Genomic DNA, 18,783 nt, shown 5'->3' with positions numbered 1-18,783 from the left:
TAGTGTTCATGCCAATCCTGTTGATCCATTCAGATGTAGCTTTCCAGTGTACATGCAAACTAGGGATCAATTACGTGCAATTCTTCTCCCCCTCCCGCCATCCGACCGCCATGCATGTGCAATTCTCTCTCTCTCTCCCCCTCTCTCTCCCTCTCCCTCTCCCTCTCCCTCCCTCTCCCTCTCCCTCTCCCTATCTATTTAATAGTAATAGGGGTGGGACGGGCTATTGGCCAAAATTTTGGGATTTGTATGCCCACCAGTTATCGAGCCAATAGCGATTGATCGGAATGAAAATTGATTAATCAGTCTAAAATGTCAACTAATCGGCCTCTCAAGTTAACGCGATGAATATGTGCTATTCGATTCGGCCAGCTTACGAGTAGTGATTAACACATAAGATAACTGATTAATCGGATGAAGTCTTAAACAATTACTATATCAATTTGAAAATGAAACCTTCAATGAAATTTATTAGCTAGAAATTTAATTACACGTGCAATTTGAAAGAAGAAGATGAGGCATTGATGATGACCACACTAATGTTGACGTCATGCTGGTTGGCACCAATGAAACTGGTTAACGAATAAGATAGGAGTAGAAGATGTAGGGTAGGACGGGTAAGAGAAGAACAATAATTACTCCTTCTAGCAATGAGTGGTATGTGGGATGGAGGTGAAACTTATTGGTGAATATACGAATACTTCAAGTTGCCAATCACTTCCAATGTCGATGTGTGTTTCCAATGTTAGTGACAATAATTATTTGTTGTTGTCAATATTATGTGTTATTTTAACCCACTCTATTATATTGTTAACATGAAAAAATTTATCGTTGTTGCAAACTTGCAATGCACGACCGGTGGACGTCCTTTGATTTTAGAGGAGGTGCCTCCAGCGAGGAATGTATGGCTACGGCGAAAAACCGAGTGGGAGGGGGAGGTTCTAACCGAAAAAGGAAAGGTGCGTCATGGGATGGTGGTTTTGTGTTGAACTCAGATATTAGAGATAACATGCCGCATAACCCGTAGCAACGCACGGGCGTTCTGCTAGTATGTGCTAGAAAGACAATACATCTCCTAGGATTCTATCCGATAGGCGCTGGCTATGAAGACCAGGAAAACACCATTAATATGACCTTAAAGGTGGAGATTAGAGAAAGTACAATAGTATAGCCAGCTGCCGGTTATAAGCCATTGTCATGTCATCTATAGTCCATTTTATAGCCAACATGTACAATAGTTCATTGCAAAAGTATACTATTTATTTATTATATGACCAATCTTTTATACTCTCAAAATGCCTAGGAGCATGTGCTAGAGCTGGCTCTTAGCGAAGAGCCCGCTTACCTTCTCTCTCTTCTTCTCTTTCCTCTAACTAAATAAAAATATATTAGTTTATTTCTTATAGCCAGATGACTCAGCTCTATTGTATTTGCTCTTAGCCCGATTCGATCGTGTTTAATTTTGTACCTAACTCTTTTGGTCCGACAATGATAGACATCAGCCGACCGGCCAAAATTCTGGGCCGGTAGCCGCACGACTACCGAATCTGGCTGTCTACAGCTGATCGCTACGTCACCACACATTGTCTTCTTGCCCCCTCGTTATTCAATGCAAATTTTTTTATTCATAGTGGCGAGCAATGCACACTTCATGCCCCTGACCGTTGAGTGTGTGCGCGAACCAACGGAGGCAGTAGAACCATCAGTTCCTCTCCTCACGTCGCCGCTCCTCGTCGCAGCTCCTGTGTCATAGCCCCCGTTCCCCCTTGTTGCCATCTATTTTGAGGCTATGGCGACACCTGCTCGACGTCGTTTCATGGTTCCTGGTTTGTAACATCGTCGCGCCCAGTTGTAGCATCACCGCACCCCGATTGCAGCGGGCACGTCCCATTCTCCCTCCTCCCAGAGTGTCGCCGCGCCAACGGTCGGTCGCGGGCACAACATCCGCCCCCATGCCAGTTCTAGCACATGGTGCCATGGCTCCAGCTTCTACGGTCACCGGTTGTACCATACGTGGTCGCCGGTTGCAACTTTTCTGATGTCCAATCACGGTGACCACCATGAACGGTGGTAACAATTCTTGTCATCAGTTATACAAAAAAGTTTGTGGTTGTAGCGAATCATCATTGCCACCATCAATGGTTGCATCATCTTAATGAATAACCTAGCAATTCATATTGTCGGTAGTAGCACAAAACTGGGGTTGCCGCAAAAACATGTCACTGTGGTATGGGTCGTATCATCTTCATGAAATATTGTAGAAAATGTGGTCACTGGCAGTAGCATTTTATGTTGCTAGTAGCAAAAAAGCTACGCGGTTGGAGCAAAGCATTGCCACCGTCGTTTGGGGTCCACACCATCGGCGTATCATGGTTGTACCAATTTGACCGCGGTTCGCAACTACTTTCCCTAGATCCTGCAACTCGCACCAACTGTGGCAACATCTCTCGTCATGTTGTTGTTGTATTCTGTCTTCGAGGTCCCATCATGCTGACTTCGGAGTCTCCACATGACACCGTCGCGACTCCTCGTACCCCCGTGCTGGTCGCAACACACATGCCTCCGTTCTTGCTCTCTTTTGCAGGAAAATGGCATGGATGGGGGAGGCGCCCGTGCGAAGATAGATTAGCACAGGCGTGGGGGTGGGGCGGCGGGGGTGGGGGAGGGTGGCAGCCATCTCTGCTGGCGGATCGTCACCGGCGAGATGTTGCCATGTCTGGGCAAGGAGGTTGCTGCGAGAAAGAAGCTGCAGCGCAGCGCGAGGTGTGCTCGGGCGAGAAGAGAAGGGAGAAAGAGGACGAGGGGTGGGGTGGGCCCCACACCCTACATGTCGTGCTTTAATTTTCTCGGAGTTGGGTGTGTGGACCCGGTCGGTCCAAGCTTCGACCGGTTGGTCGGTGCAAAACATTTCCCTTTTTTGTCACGCCAAGATCGTTTTGTTTGCACGGAAATTGTCGGGGATCATGGCATTTCCAAGGAGACCCACACTCACCCATCTGGCGCTTACGTAGGCAAGCAAACACATTTTAAACCTTGACATTTCGTAAAGATGCCATAGGCTTTGGCATTTGGGACCAACACAATATTTAGACAAATAAAATGTGTATCTATAGTAAACACAAGTGCCGTATTGGTTCGGTGGTTTGGATTTGCCTACACTAAGATCAAGGTATTGTGTTCAAATACTTGAGGTTACATTTTTTGTTTATTTTCATTATTACCATTTTTAGTGGAACTTTCATTTTTTACTTATCAAGTAGGAGAATGGTTAGTATGCATTGTATTGTATAGTTTTTACACCTCGGTACCTAATAGTGTGGCATATTGACTCTCTTTTTCCAAAACTAGCACAATGACTGGTTTTTAGTTTGAATTGACATACAATGTTTTTTGAATTCATCTATATCGACTTGACTTATAATTTTATATGTGCTTTTCTTGCTTGAAATGCATAAAAGTGGAATAGGACGGAAGTTTAACCACGAGATTGAACCATGCAATTGGGGTTCATATGCTCCATTGTGCGTAGTAAAATAAAAATAAAAATATTAAACAATAAGGAAGAAATCTGAACCTATCTTATAACGTACATGTTAGTGTGATCTAGCCGCGTGCAAAATTTCATGAAGAAAAAATATAAGTAGTCATTTGGTCAAGAAAGCACTGTTTTAATGATCTAAACGCTCTTATATTAGTTTACAGAGGGTGTACATATTATAGCAAGAAAATATGATGTCAATGTTTTTGCATGATCTAAATGCTCTTATATTAGTTTACAGAGGGAGTACATGTCAATATTGGCATTGATGTGAAAGCAAGTTATTCTTCCTCCATTCCGAATTACTTGTCATGAAAATGGATAAAAATGGAGGAAGTACAATACATGTTAACAATTTGTTTTCTCATAGACTAGAACAAAAATAAACAAAAAATGCAATATTACATGATTTGAACTGAAGACCTTAACTAATAGAAGGCAAGGCAAGCACTAGCCACTAAACGAATAAGTTAGTTTTGTTTACCATAGGTCCGCATTCTATTTGTTTAACTACTGTGTTGGGCCCAAACGCCAGGGCCTATAGTGGTTCCATAAAACGCCAAGGTTTTCAGAGTTTTTGCTTGGCTACATCAGCGCCAGATGGGCGTGTGTGGCCCAGAAGTTAGAAGTCATGGACTTCGGTGTTTCCTATGCAATTAAATGGCCAAGCATGTTGGTGTGGCCAAAAAAAGGTCAAATAAGAAATTATCTTTCAAATAGGTTCGTGTTTAAGGTCAAAATAGTGATTTCGTCCTGAAAATCTAGATGGCTGATTGTGGGAGTACTGGGACGGATGAGAACAACGGCGGAGACCATGTTGACAAGTACGACGGAGAGGCTTGGTCTGGATTCTGGACTTCACTCTCGCGGTAATGACTAATTGGTGATGTGTAGTTTGTGTACCCATTTGTGTTGAGAGCATAGGTGCATTTCCCAAATTTAAATCTTACTGGGTCCTCTTCGCCTTACAACATGTGTAGTTCAGACTAATCTTAACTTTGACCTGCAACACAAGTAACTTTCTGCACCTAATATTGTACGCGGTCAGTGCTTCACATGGTATCAAATAGCTTCGTTCTATGTTGTGTTCTCGTCTTTATTATTGTATACACAGTTTCAAGGTCGAACATTTGCACAGCCTCCATTCCCTTTCCACTTTTTCATTGAGATTTTACCTTCCCACCGATAATATGGTTGGTTCGTTCTTCTCCTTTTCCCCCTTTTTGTTTGTTGTAGCTAGCGTTCGATCGGAATGGGATGCACGGGGATAGAGCTAGCGAGGCTGATGGTCTCTGATTGTTTCTTCATACTATCCATGGGAAATACTTAGATCAAATTACGTAGAAATGGTGGGCAACGACATGAGTTGTGAAATGTTGATTCCTGACCGAATGTGTGCATACGGATTTGACCTAGCTGGCGAAGTTACCCACCTATACGTCAAGATGCATATAGATGCGGAGAAAGTTGGGGCTTGTGAAGGATTTAAAAAAAATAGAAGCATATAGAAAAGAAGGCAACAAACCTTGTACTGGTCAGCTAGGATATTGCAATCACAAGAAAGGAACATTTTCATCACCAGTGAACTCTCTCTGCTAGTTATCATTCAAAGCACGGGGAGCTTAATCACTAAGTAATACATATATTTGATATTCGATAATAAATCCAATGAGGAACAGCTCTGGTCCCGTCCCTACTAAAGTGTATATACATTGCTCAGTTTTCTCTTGCTCATTGCAATGAATCCGACTGCGCCAACTAAAAAACTAGCAACCACTAAAGCACTGCAAGTTTGTATCCAAATAAACAGCTTTTACAAGTGTATTTTACTGGGGGCCAAGGATACATCTGAGTACAAGGGTGCTGATTCAGGTTGTAAACTACCATTTGGAACTGGGGTGAAGCTGATTCGAGGAGTGTAATGCATGGCAGGAGCAAGGAAGAGTAAGAAAAAAGGTAGCACGGTAGTACCCCGACGAGAGTGGTGCGAGATCGATCGTTGTGGAGGCAGCTGCGTAGGAAGAAAGCCAAGTCCTTGGTTTTCCTCTTAGGGAGGCGTCGACTTTGCCTGGTCGTCATGCCTGATATGGATGTTACCATCATCGTTGTCAAACCACTAAAGCAAAGTGTATACGGTGTACCAGAAAATATGTAAAGTTTCGGTAGCCAGCGACGTGTTCTAATTACCTTTTTTATCTTCAAAATATAGTTGAACTGCCTTGATTTGTATATTCCAGTTGTTGGAAAAAGTATAGTCTTTATTTTAATTATTTTAAGGACCACCAAGTTTAACATAGATGCACAGACAGTGTTACATGCACACACTTGTATAGTGTCCGAAAAGATTGGAGAAGTCACTAAAATACCAACATTTGTTTTTATTTAGTGACTTTACATTAATTATGTGGCGCAATATTATGCTGTCTCCCATCCTTACAAGAATATTGAAAACTTATATCACAAATGTTTGTAGACTACTGAAAGGTGGGTTGATTAGAACCAAACAAAAACACGAGGATTCACTAGATCTTCTACTTCATCCGTTATGGGATTGAGGGAGTATATTTTTTCGACCTGTGTGTAATTTCTAGTGATGAAATAGAGATTTTGTCTCTGAGCTAGAAGACAGGGCACTGCAGGAAATGGATTGTATATATTAGGCCTCATGTTCCATGGCTCTTACCCCTAACAAAAGTTGAACTTTTAATTGTGAAATTTGTACAAAGACACTAACGATGAGCGTCATATTCATAGCTTGTTTTAGATCATAATCCATGAAAAAGAATCATCTCATTTGCATATTACTAACTAGACAACCCGCCATCAAGATAGGGGAATGTTTGCATTCATTGTACCATCCGCCCTAGCTCAATTAATCCCAACCACGATATTTATACAACGCTGAGACAATTTATCACCTTACGATAAGCCTTTTTAATTTTGAAATACTCGCACAATCTTTGCTCTGCTTGATGATCACACTTCCTCACCATTATTTAATACAACTCCTCCCATTTTAATTAATATCCCTTAGGACTTCTTTGTTTGCAGCTTTCTCAAAATGCAAGAGCAAGATATACCTAATATTCAAATTAATGGAACCCTCACTCACACAATAAGAAGTAAGGGAAGTTGGACGAGTGGATTTCTGGACGCAATTTCAGAAACAAAACATCATCAGTGACACATGAAAAGAGAAAATTGAAGTTTCTCAGAAGACTTGCCTGGCTAAATTAAACTCCATGAAAGTTGAAAACTGACTGATGCATTTTGGAATGGAAGAGGTTTCCACACCTAGAAAAATGTTGTATGCAGGATTTGCGTATGTTGCTTCTATATGAACTCACCCCCGCTGCCTTGGGTCGCTATCCTACCCTATAGCCCATCATTTTTTACCCTTCTCAATAAATCAATGGAATATGAGTATCCTATCAGTTAGCACCGTGTCAATCTCCTTACCATGTACACCTTATATATTTGTCACATCTCATCACAAGGACGAGGATTTCTGGCACGCATGTCTCTCGGGCGTGCTTTTATTTTGGCTACTGATTTTCAAACTTCCACATCTTTTGAACGAAGAGTCCAAATTAAGTTATGCTTTCATGTTCATATTTCTCATTAAAAGGTCTTTCAAATAAGATTCATTTTAAATACACTTTGACGAATTTAAAAAATGTTAAGTTTCAACTCTTGAAACTTAGTACAACTAATCGGTAAAATCACGATTTTCGTGCCTACAACTGACAAGAATATATCTTCAAATTCATCTATGAAATTTAATAAGAGTGAGCGAGAAATTTACAAATTTCAAATGAAAAACTTAAGTTTCAATGATTGAAAACAAAAACCTATTGTGTCGTCGTGAGGGATCCAACTAATTCACGAATCACAAGGCAGTCGAGTGGTCGGGCAAGACTTGGCAGGTGCATGCCCCACACCTATGTGCCCCTGTTAATTTCCGCCCATCACAAGAGATGTGGAATCAACTGAGGCCTAAAGGTTGTCAGATTCTTTTCTTCTCCATGTGACTAAACCGAATGCACTGAGTAAATTGCTTGGTTTAGTATATTGTTAGTTCTACCCTTGAAATGGCATGTATCAGGACGCTGGAAACTGTAGAACTAACCTTTGGGTGAAGACGCGACAAGAGTAACCAAGTAGGCCCAGAAATCCACAAAGTAGGGGACTGGGAGAGAGTGGCAGATCCAAGATTTCAAGTCAAGGCGGACAATTAACTTAGGAAATACAAACTAGGTTCCTCTGTGTGCCTTCTTCTTTATTTATACAAGTTATTCTACGCTGTCTGCTACTACATGTGTCGTGAATTCAAATTTGACTATGTGATTCCAGGCATTCTCATATATAGTACTCCATATGTACCAAGATAGTGGTTTAGACACAAATAAGCATACTACAATTTATGAATAGGATGGCCGGTTCCCCCTCATGATGAGGAGAACAAGCTTATCTCTTTCTGTGAGCTCGTGGCCTAGATCTCAACTAGGTATTGGAGGCATCGTGACAAGCAAAGGCACAAAGAGGTTCTGGCCGGGAGAATGAAACAACAGTCCATGACTTGAAATCCACCACCATCTGACTGCTTTTTTGTTGCCTACACAAAAGTGCGAAAAGAATGGGCTAGTTTGCTTGTTACTCTGGGCTTTGTGAGTTGTGACTGAAGATAATCAGTGCCTGGCTCGATCCTTGTAAGGTGATGTTTTCTTGCCTGACCAGGCTGGCCTGGCAGCATTGTCTTTGGTTCTTACCCTGGCATACTGTTTTGTCACTTAGTGAATAAAAAATCTAATTAAGGGCGAGGCTAACCCCATTGTCTTGCCAGGCTAATCATACTACTGGGCCAGCCAAGCGAGGATGCATTTTGCGCTCCTGTACACAAACAAAATAGCTACCAGGCAGACTTCACGGACCCGTCGGGTCATGCGTGCAGTCCCGTGGATCCCAATCAAAGACGTTGCACACAGCCATCTTGCACTCCTAGTCAACAAGCTGGTCCATACTCACGCGCATTGCAACCTAGTCACGCACTCTGCGTGCGCTCTACTTCCTATGTTGCCTCTAGTGGCCAAATTTCTTGTTTTGACTCTTTTAACATAGTTTAGTCCAATCTCATCCCTTTTGTGAAATAATTCGGATATGATCCTTTTCCGACCGTCATCCGTTGTGGCGGTAGACATACACCCTACCGCCACACCCTATGACGGTAGGGTTTGGGTCAATGCAGCAGCGCCGTCTGATCCCATTGACGTGGATAAGTGACTATCACCATAGGAAGTGGCGGTAAGGTGTGGTTTTCTATCGCCGCAGCGGGTGGTGGTAGGATGTTCAGATAGTTAATTCCCCTGTGACGGAATTAACTCTCTGGACACCCTATCGCCATTCGCTGTGGCAGTAGGCATACACACCCTTCCGTCACTTCCTATGACGGTAGCCACTTATCCACGTGAGCGGGATCAGATGACACCGTCTCCGTTGATCCAAACCCTACCGCCACAGAAAGTGACGGTAAGGTGTGTATATCTACCACCATAGCGGGTGACGATAGAAAAAGGGTTAGATTCAAAAAAAAATCACCAACAAGATCAGATTGAGCTAAACTATGCTAAAAAGATAAAAACAGTGAAATCGTCCGCCTCTCGCTGTCCACCCCATACCAAACACTTGCTGGTGGTCAGAGGAGGTAGGGTGGGAGATGTGGAAACGTAGAACTGTACTTTGATAAATGGATATTCTGAAAATATATCGCAAACGATAAGATTCAGTTGGAAGTCTATCAAATGGACTTTACTGGAAAGAAGGAATTTAATCGAAAGTTCCTCATCTTTTTCAATGTCTGGTTTTCCTATTCAAAGTTCCCTAGTTCATGGTCTTCCGTTATTAGTGGAATTAGATGTTACATTTTTTGTCTCCGCCATCAACACCACTAGAAGATGAGTGTTTATGACAACCACTCACTAGTAGAAAAAGGACCTATTGTACCGGTTCGTGAGGGTCATTTGTTCCGGTTTTTGAACCGGGACTAAAGTGTCGGTACTAATGTCCTAAACCTTTAGTTCCGGTTCTTGCATAAACCGGGACAGATGGGCCTCCATGTGGCTGGTGCGGCGAGCCAAGGCAGGAGGCCCTTTGGTCCCGGTTGGTGACACCAACCGGGACCAATAGGCATCCACGCGTCAGCATCTCAGGTGCTGGGTTTTTTTTTTGAAAGGGGGGGAAGGGTTTGGGGGTTTTGGGGGGTTAATTTAGGTGTTTCATATATTGTATTAGCATGCTAATTAATAGAGAGAAGTGTCATTTCTTATCTCCGTGCTTGGTCGACGCTACGTACTATACGTATAGAGAGAACTAGACACGCTAGCTAGTTAAGCAAATGAAGGAAACAGAAGATCGTCATGAATAGATGCATACAAAGAGAAGTGATATCGACCACCTCTCCTTCTCTGAGAGATTGGTCGAACAACAAGTTCTCGTATATCTATCCGACGCTACTGGCTACATATATACAATATAAGTATCTTTTACAATATAATCTCCTAATTAAAATTGAACGCATCAGGGTCCACATAGTATTCTCCATATTTAGCGATCACGTGGTCAAGAAAGAATGCCGCCAATTCCTCTTGAATTCCTCGCATACGATCTGGTGCTAGGAGTTCATCTCGCATCCGAAATATTTAATTTGAAGAAGGGGGTCAATACATATATATGAATAAATGAAACTGGACACAAATGATGGTAATAAAATAAAATTGTGAATATAATTATTTACGCACTTCATATTGTTTCTCGGAGTAGCCCCGCTCACAGGTCGTGTGGCGGATGGACTCCCAAATGTAGTATCCACAGTAATTAGTCCCTACTTCCTACCACAACCACTTTACAAGAAATAGAGGTCAATCAAACTGATAATTAGCAAGCATGCTAAATGGTATTGATGAAACTAGCGCTTGAATCACTAGGAGATGTGTGGAACATATATGCTACTATAGTACTTACTTTCGGGTGTCTAAACTGCAGCTTCTTTGGCAGTCCCGGAGATTTTGAGGTGAATTTACTCCAAACCCTACCAGACAAAGAAAACAATTACTTGATATCAGGAAATGAACAAATTGAAGTTGCCGATATGGTGCGATAATGATAGATTTAACTTACTTCTCTAGAATTTCAGTCATGTCCGCGTATTTCTTGGGATCTTTTCGTCTCGAGTCTAAGACGGTTACTAGTCCCTGCTCAAGCGTAATCTCTAGGAGAATATAGTGGAACCTGCGCACGCATGCATAACTCATCAATTACATTACTATAACCTCGACTAATAAGGGAAACCGAATATGCACAAGACAGTAACACTCACTCGAAGCTGTAAGGGAAGAGTATTATAGCTTTGTTTTGATTTAATATAAATGATTGTAGCAGCTTGGCCTCGGTATCTTTGGCCTGAAATTTAACCATATATGCATCTATGAGATTTGTGTTAATGAACCCAATATCACCGATTTGTCTTTCTTCAATTCGGCGATCTTCAATCTGCATAATATAGTGAGAATAATTAAAGATACATGCAATGAAAGAGCTGCCCTATATATAGAGACTTAATGACAGAAGTAGTACTACTTACAGGCAGTAGAAAGTGATCATTAACTTATCGAGGGCCTTTAGATTGAAAAACTCGAAGAACTCCTCAAATGAAACATTCAACAGATCAATTCCAATGAGGTCATGCTCCTCTTTAACTCTGAGCGTCAAAATATTCCTCCCCTCAGACTCTCTGTAGGTTTTCATTTACCAATCATGGAATCTTCGCATCATCGTTGTTAGAGATTTTTCATCTTTGACGAGAGGCTTCCCGTACGCGTATCTGTGTTCGTCCACCTCCAAGAAATCAAAATGTGCATCGTTGGGCAGGTAATCTCCAAGACCATTATAACCGGGCACCATCCCGGATGATTCGCGACGACCCTAGACACCTGGAGCGGGGGCAACGATTGGTTCGCTTGTTCGCCGAGCTGGGCAACTTTTTTCCCAGCTCGTCGTTCTGCTAACCTTTGAGCACTGACAGTACTTCCCGACCGCTCCGCTTCGATAAATGACTTTGTAAGAATGCGCTCATAGTTGTCTTTCACCGGAGACTTTGGTGGTTTCGTCAGGGCAGCCAGAGTACGCTTCGCTTTTACTGGATCTATCTTCTCCTCCGGAGGTGGATTTTTCTTTGCTTTGACCCCTTCAAAGAAGTTGGTCACTCCGGCTTGCACGATCTTTGCGTTTTCCTCCTGGCTCCTCTCGTATGGTAACTTCTCTGGAGTCTTCAGAGAAGGACCGTATTTGTATTGCCTACCTCTGGCTGTACTGCTAGACGCCGGAGCAGACGGCGCGGCTGCGGCTGTCTTTCCTTTCTTACGAGGCGGAGGAGAAGGACGACGCGCCGGAGGAGTCAGAGCGGCGGCGGGTCTCTTCCGCCCTTGTTGACGAGGCAGAGAAGGAGGAGGCAGCTGGCTGCTCGGGCGCGCCGGCGCAGGCGGAGAAGGAGGCGGAGTGCCGCCACGCGTCGGAGAAGGAGGCTGAGTGCCCTGATCACTCGCCGGAGGAGGCGGAGGAGGAGGCGGAGTGCCCTGACTCGCCGGAGGAGGAGGAGGAGGCGGAGGCGTCCAGTTCGGAAGGTTGATGAGCTCCTTCCGCCATAGGCATGGAGTCTTCGGAGAAGAACCCATCCGAATCTCCCCTTCACCCGTAGGGTGGTCAAGCTCAAGGTCCTCAAATCCGTCCATTATTTGATCCACCATCACCCTAGCATATCCTTCTGGAATCGGCTGGCCGTGGTAGGTTGAGCCAGATTCATTAGGTATAACAGAGCCAATAGTTGCCTTGACTTTCAATGTCATCCATCGCGTCATAAGGTGGCAATGTTGAGACTCTGTGATAGCATCCACGGGGTAGCCCGTGAAGACAGGCTCCAGCTGCTGAGTCTGCTCGGTGGAAGCCACGCTGCTTCTCCGCTGAGATGGCGGGGTAGCTTCAGGGGAAGCTTCGGCAGGTCGTTTGCTGCGATCTGCTTCTCGTTCCTCTAGCCCTTGTACCCTTTCGTGCAGCGCGTGCAGTTGGCTATGCTCCACTTTCTTCCTCATCTCCTGGGTTTTGTAACCCCCTACGTCCGGAAACCCAGCGTTCCACGAAAGGAGCCTGGCGTGCCTCGTGTTCGTCCAGGGTGCTCAGGATTCCCGAGGGCCATTGTGAGCTCGTCCTTCTCTCTGTCTGGAACGAACATCCCTTCCTGTGCTGCGGCAATATAGTGCCGAAGCTTCCTGACGGGTATTCCCAGTTGCTCTTCCGTCCAAACGCACTTCCCTGATATAGGGTCCAAGGTTTCGCCAACCCCGAAGAACCAAGTCCGGCAACGGTCTGGCCATCTCAATGTCTCTGGTTCGACCCCTTTAGCAATCAGGTCATTCTCGGCCTTGTCCCACAAAGGTCGAGCTTTGAGGTAACCACCTGACCCCATGCGATGGTGATGCTTCTTCTTCGCAACATTTTTCTTGTTTGTCGCTGACATCTTCTTACTCTTTTCCGATGTCTTGTGGACCACAAATGCGGGCCATTGATCTCTGATCTTCTCAAACCGGCTGGTGAATTCTGGTGTCTCTTCTTTGTCGACAAACGTTTTCAGCTCATTCTTCCACCTCCTGAATAGTTCTGCCATCTTCTTAAGAGCATGAGACTTGATCAATTCCTCTTTAACTGGCTTCTCTGGATCCTCCTCTGGCGGTAGGGTGAAAATTGCCTTAAGCGTTGTCCAAAGATCATCTTTCTGCATATCGGAGACATAAGACGTCGGCACCTCAGGGTCTTCCTTCTTTGCCTTTAACCATTGCTGGATACTAATCGGGATCTTGTCCCTAACAAGAACCCCGCACTGAGCACGAAATGCATCCCTTGTCCGGATGGGTTCAATCGGCTTGTCATCGCGCGCGATTGCTGTGATCTCAAACCTTTCATCCGAGCGCAACTTTTTCTTCGGGCCTCGTTTCTTTACCGAAGTTGAGCTCGATCCGGAGGGCTAGAGAAAAAAAGAAGAATGACGAGAGTTAATTAATATGTATACATATGAAAACAATGAATGCATCAATTAACTAGTCAGCACGGGCTTAACTAATATATATATACCTGGCCGGACTCGGTTCGGTCACCGGAGCCGTCATCACGGTCTCCTTCTTGTACCTCCATTGGGTCACCGGAGCCATCATGAACATAGCCCTCTTCTTGTACCGGCATTAATGGGTCACCGGAGCCATCATGAACATAGCCCTCTTCTTGTACCGGCATTAATGGGTCACCGGAGCCATCATGAACATAGCCCTCTTCTTCACCCGGTCCTTCCTGACCATCGGTGTCGTAGAGAAACGACGCAACGACATCACTTCCTTGTGCGATTATCTCCCCCAACATCGCTTCTGTTGCTTCATCTCGGGAGTGATCCATAGTTTCTGCAAATATTTACAACAAGTCAATTATTATTCAAACATGGTACAGATGGATATATATTAGTGGCAAACGTAGAACTAGCTAGCTAATCACAATAAGGAATCATGTTAGTGGCCTCGACGTTGCTTCTCTAGGGTTTGGGGTGGCCTAGACAACGCTTCAAGGGTTCGGGGTGGCCTCGACACAACGCTTGAAGGGTTTGGGGTGGCCTCGACGACAACGCTCTTTTAACTTGGTAAATTTGGGTGGCCTCGAGAGAGTTTGTCGGGTAGGGGCGCGGCGGGAGGGGGTAGGAGACCAACATAGTTTTTTCTCTAGGGTTTGGGTGTCCTCGAGAGTTTTGGTCGAGCGAGAGCGCCGAGGAGGGTGCTCCTGTGGTATAAGTTATCACGGTCGAGAGTGGGTATATATATCAACCGCCCCTCATGTCGAAGTTATCCGGGAGGGGGTTATATCGGCAACGACGCGACATACATATACATGGGAAAATAATGTTATCGGGGAGGGGGTATATCGGTATCCCCCCCCCCCTCGTGTTGAAGTTCGATCGGGAGGGGGTATATCGACAACGACATACCCGATAAAAAATAAGAAGACAAAAGAAGAAATAAAAAGAGAAGAAGAAGAAAGGAATAGAAGAGAAGCAATCGAAGAAAAAAAGAAGAAAAAAAGGAGAAGAAGAAAGGAATAGAGGAGAAGAAGAAAAAAATAGAAATTTCTATTTTTCTTCTTCTTTCTCCTTTATTCATTTCTTCTTCTCCTCTTCTTTTTCTTCTTTTTTCCTCTTCTTATTTATTTCTCCTCTTCTTCCTCTCCTCTTCTTCTCCTTTCTTCCTCTTCTTATTTTCCTTTTTCTCCTCTCATTCTTTTTCTTCTTCTTCCTTTCCTAACTAGATACTTAAAAAATTTCTAAAAATTAAACTAACCGGGACCAAAAGTCACTTTTCAGCAGCCCAAAGGGCGGGAACCGACGGCCTTTGGTCCCGGTTGGTGCCACGAACCGGTACCAATTGTCACGCCCATGATGCGACCCTATCCTCAATTTGGCACGACGGCCTCGTCAGGGATAGAAGCGCATCTCGTCGTGTCGCAAGAATGGATATCGTTACAAGTACATGTACTGAAAAGAAGAGATATATATACAGAGTTGGCTTACACTCGCCACAAGCTACATCAGAGTCACATCAGTACATTACATAATCATCAAGAGTAAGAACAGGGTCCAACTACGGACGGAAACAAACGAGAAAAATAAGAACGACGTCCATCCTTGCTATCCCAGGCTGCCGGCCTGGAACCCATCCTAGATCGATGAAGAAGAAGAAGAAGAAGAAGAAGCAACTCCAAATGAACAATCAACGCGCTCGCGTCAAGTACCCTTTACCTGTACCTGCAACTGGTGTTGTAGTAATCTGTGAGCTACAGGGGACTCATCAATCTCATTTCCAAAGGTATCAAGACTAGCAAAGCTTAATGGGTGAGGTATGGTTAAGTGGTGAGGTTGCAGCAAGCGACTAAGCATATATTTAGTGGCTAACTTACGAATACCAGAAATAAGAGGGGGGAGATCAACGCATAGCGGACGTGAACTACTGATGATCAAATGAATAATCCTGAGCACCTACCTACGCCAGACATAACCCCACCGTGTCCTTGATCGGAGAAGGAACTCACGAAAGAGACAGTCACGGTTACGCACACAGTTGGCATATTTTAATTAAGTTAACTTCAAGTTATCTAGAACCAGTGTTAAACAAAGCTTCCACGTTGCCACATAACTGCCAGCACGGCTTTCCGAAAAGATTTAACCCTGCAGGGGTGCTCCAACTAGTCCATCACAAATTACCACAAGCCGCATAGAAATCCTCAATCACGAAGCTCGCGATCTCGTCGGATTTCCTAGTGGAAAACCTCAACTCTGAGATTACCCAAAGCATCACCGGAATCCTGATGCACAAGATATCTCGTCAAAGGTAAAACTAATCCAGCAAGGCCACCCGACGTGTCGACGATCCCGATAGGAGTCGCGTACCTCGTTCTCAGGACACGACGGATGAGCGATGGTTACCATGCCAAACGCCGAGTTGCCCCGGGTAGCGTTAATAAGCTGCTCTGTTTTGGACCAACACTCGTGAGGAGCACTGGCTCGGGGGTTGATTAAATTATCCTCGGGGTCCGGAAAGTCCCTATGCAATTTTATTAGGTGTTTAGGCAAATGTAGTACCAAAGTTGGGCCTTGCCAGACCAGCTTTAATCTAAAACGAATTATCAAGGGGGTCCCCATAACAACCCCGATCGTGTTAGGAGCGCTCAATTATGGAACATAACACCGGTAGCCGGAAACTAAGGGGGCAAAGGTGGAGCAGAACACCAGGCTAGAAGGGCCGAGCCTTCCACCTTTTACCAAGTATATAGGTGCATTAAATTGAAAAGCATTTAAATATGGTGATATAACAAGGAACCCATGCTATCACATGGAAGCAACTGCACCTGCAACTAGCAACGCTATCAACAGGGTTAAGCAAGCAGTAACATAGCCAATCAGTGGTTTGCTAGGTCGAACAGGTTGAAGGTTAACATGGCATTGTTGAGAGGCCGATATTTAACAAGTGGTAGGCAACGAGACATAATCGATAGCATCGAAATAACTAGCATGACAATGGTAGTAATGGTACCTGGGGAAATGATCATCTTGCCTGAGATCCCGCTTGGAAGAAGAATGACTCCGTGAAGCAGACGAACCGTCGTAGTCGAACGGGTCCTCACAATCCGGCACGCTGCGAAACTCTATCGAGACGAAGCAAACCGGAAACACAAATCAACACACGAAATTCACCACACGATACACAACACAAATGATGCATGAGCAGCTGAATACACGCAAGTCACGGCATGACAAACCACACAATCAATCACTACACATTAAGTGAAGTTCAATATGCAACAAGTTGCATATTGACGAAACTCCACATTTATTTATTTAGTTCTATCCCGATTAGGTACACGGCAATATTAAAGGTGATTAAACATGGCAAGAGGTGAAGCGCAATTAATCTACCTATCTAGGCATTTTAAATGAGGTTGGAAATGACACATAGCATCTCCGAAACGACCTCACATGTTAATTTACAATTCTGTCCAGATCTGAAATAACATATTTAATTAGTTGCTAAACAGCTAAACAAATAGGTTCACGTGATTCTACGCGTCATTTCAAGCAATCTACACATAAAGAACATCTCCAACGGAGCTACGGTTCAAAAGTTACAAACACCGCAAGATATGAAGGCATGAATGCAATATGTGTGCAACGACGGCTACGAGCACTTCAACACATGCAACCAGCAAGAGAAAACGGAACTACACGAGATTCTAAGCAAGTTTCATGTAGGACACGATCAAATCGGAGCTACGGTTCAACATCTACGAGCAAAACAAGAAAACACTACAACCTGCCAAAATCAGCCACGTAGCATTTTCTACGCCCCACAAGTACGAGCTACACAACTCCGATAAACTCAAGCAAGGCATGGCACGAAAGAGGGCAAGAAGCACTACTACAACCAACTAACAACAACTAGCATGGCATCATGGATCACTAGGGAAAGAAAACACAGAATGGCATCCCACACTCTATTTCAGACTTAGTGAAAATAACACCTCATGAAAGTGCAGTTTTCGATCTGAAGCAATATTGACAGCAGCAAAATCTATAGCTAGATGACTCCAAATGGCATGAAAATTTATAGCATGCTAGAGAAACACAAGGGGTACAACTAACTCGATTGGACCAACCTCAAAAGAGCTACAAATCACAAGATGCAAGCAAGATAAGACAGCAACAAAATAATAACACATCCCAGACTTGGAAATATTTCAGCACATCCAAAACAGCACTATTTCTAGCAACTTGAGGGCAATCAAAACACACATAAACATGCATTTCTATTGCAACTAAAAATACCAGGGGCTAGTCTAAACATCCAAGATCAACTCTCTAGTTGACAACTCCGTCAAACGAAGCACGGAATAAATCCTACGAATTGAACAAAAGGGCATCACGGCAATATATCGCGCGAACTAATTTACTCAAAAGCTAAAACTAATTGCACAGAAAAATCCCACCCCGAAAACATATAAAATATGTGGGGTTGCACAACAATATAATGCCACACGAAAATGCGAGAAAATAACCTATACACGGGAAAATAAACTACCGGCAAACCCTACACGCAAAAATACAAATGACCGCTCTAAAATGCATGGCAAATGGGTTCCTAAAACATGGGCATTTTACCTAAGGCACTCGAGCAATCCGGACCGCAAGAAAAATAAATACGGAACGTTCCCCTATTGGGACAGGACGCTAAACTAGGCGTTTGGCACGCTAAACAAAGTCATACAATTATGCAAGTTGGAAATTCGTAATCTACACGAAATTCTACATGAGATACATATCTAAATCTTCGCGATCCGACTTACGGTTATTAAACTACGGGCGTTTAAAATACGTCTATTTACTGGAATTTATATTAATTCCGAAATAAATCCCTAAAAGGAAAAAAATTACCTACGGGCCTAACCACTAGGCGCAACATAACTACAATGCAACTGGGCGAGGAATAGGAGGGCAGGGGGAAGGATCTACCTCGGCCTAGGAGGCCGGCCTAGAGGGGAGCGGTACTGGGCCTCGAAGGGAGGCCGGCCCAGCTCGGCGCTGGAGAGGCAGGCCGCTGGGGCTCTGCTGGCGC

This window comes from Hordeum vulgare, chromosome 7H (assembly GCF_904849725.1).
Source record: "Hordeum vulgare subsp. vulgare chromosome 7H, MorexV3_pseudomolecules_assembly, whole genome shotgun sequence".
Lineage (NCBI taxonomy): Eukaryota > Viridiplantae > Streptophyta > Magnoliopsida > Poales > Poaceae > Hordeum > Hordeum vulgare.
Note: the sequence above shows the minus strand (reverse complement) of the source record.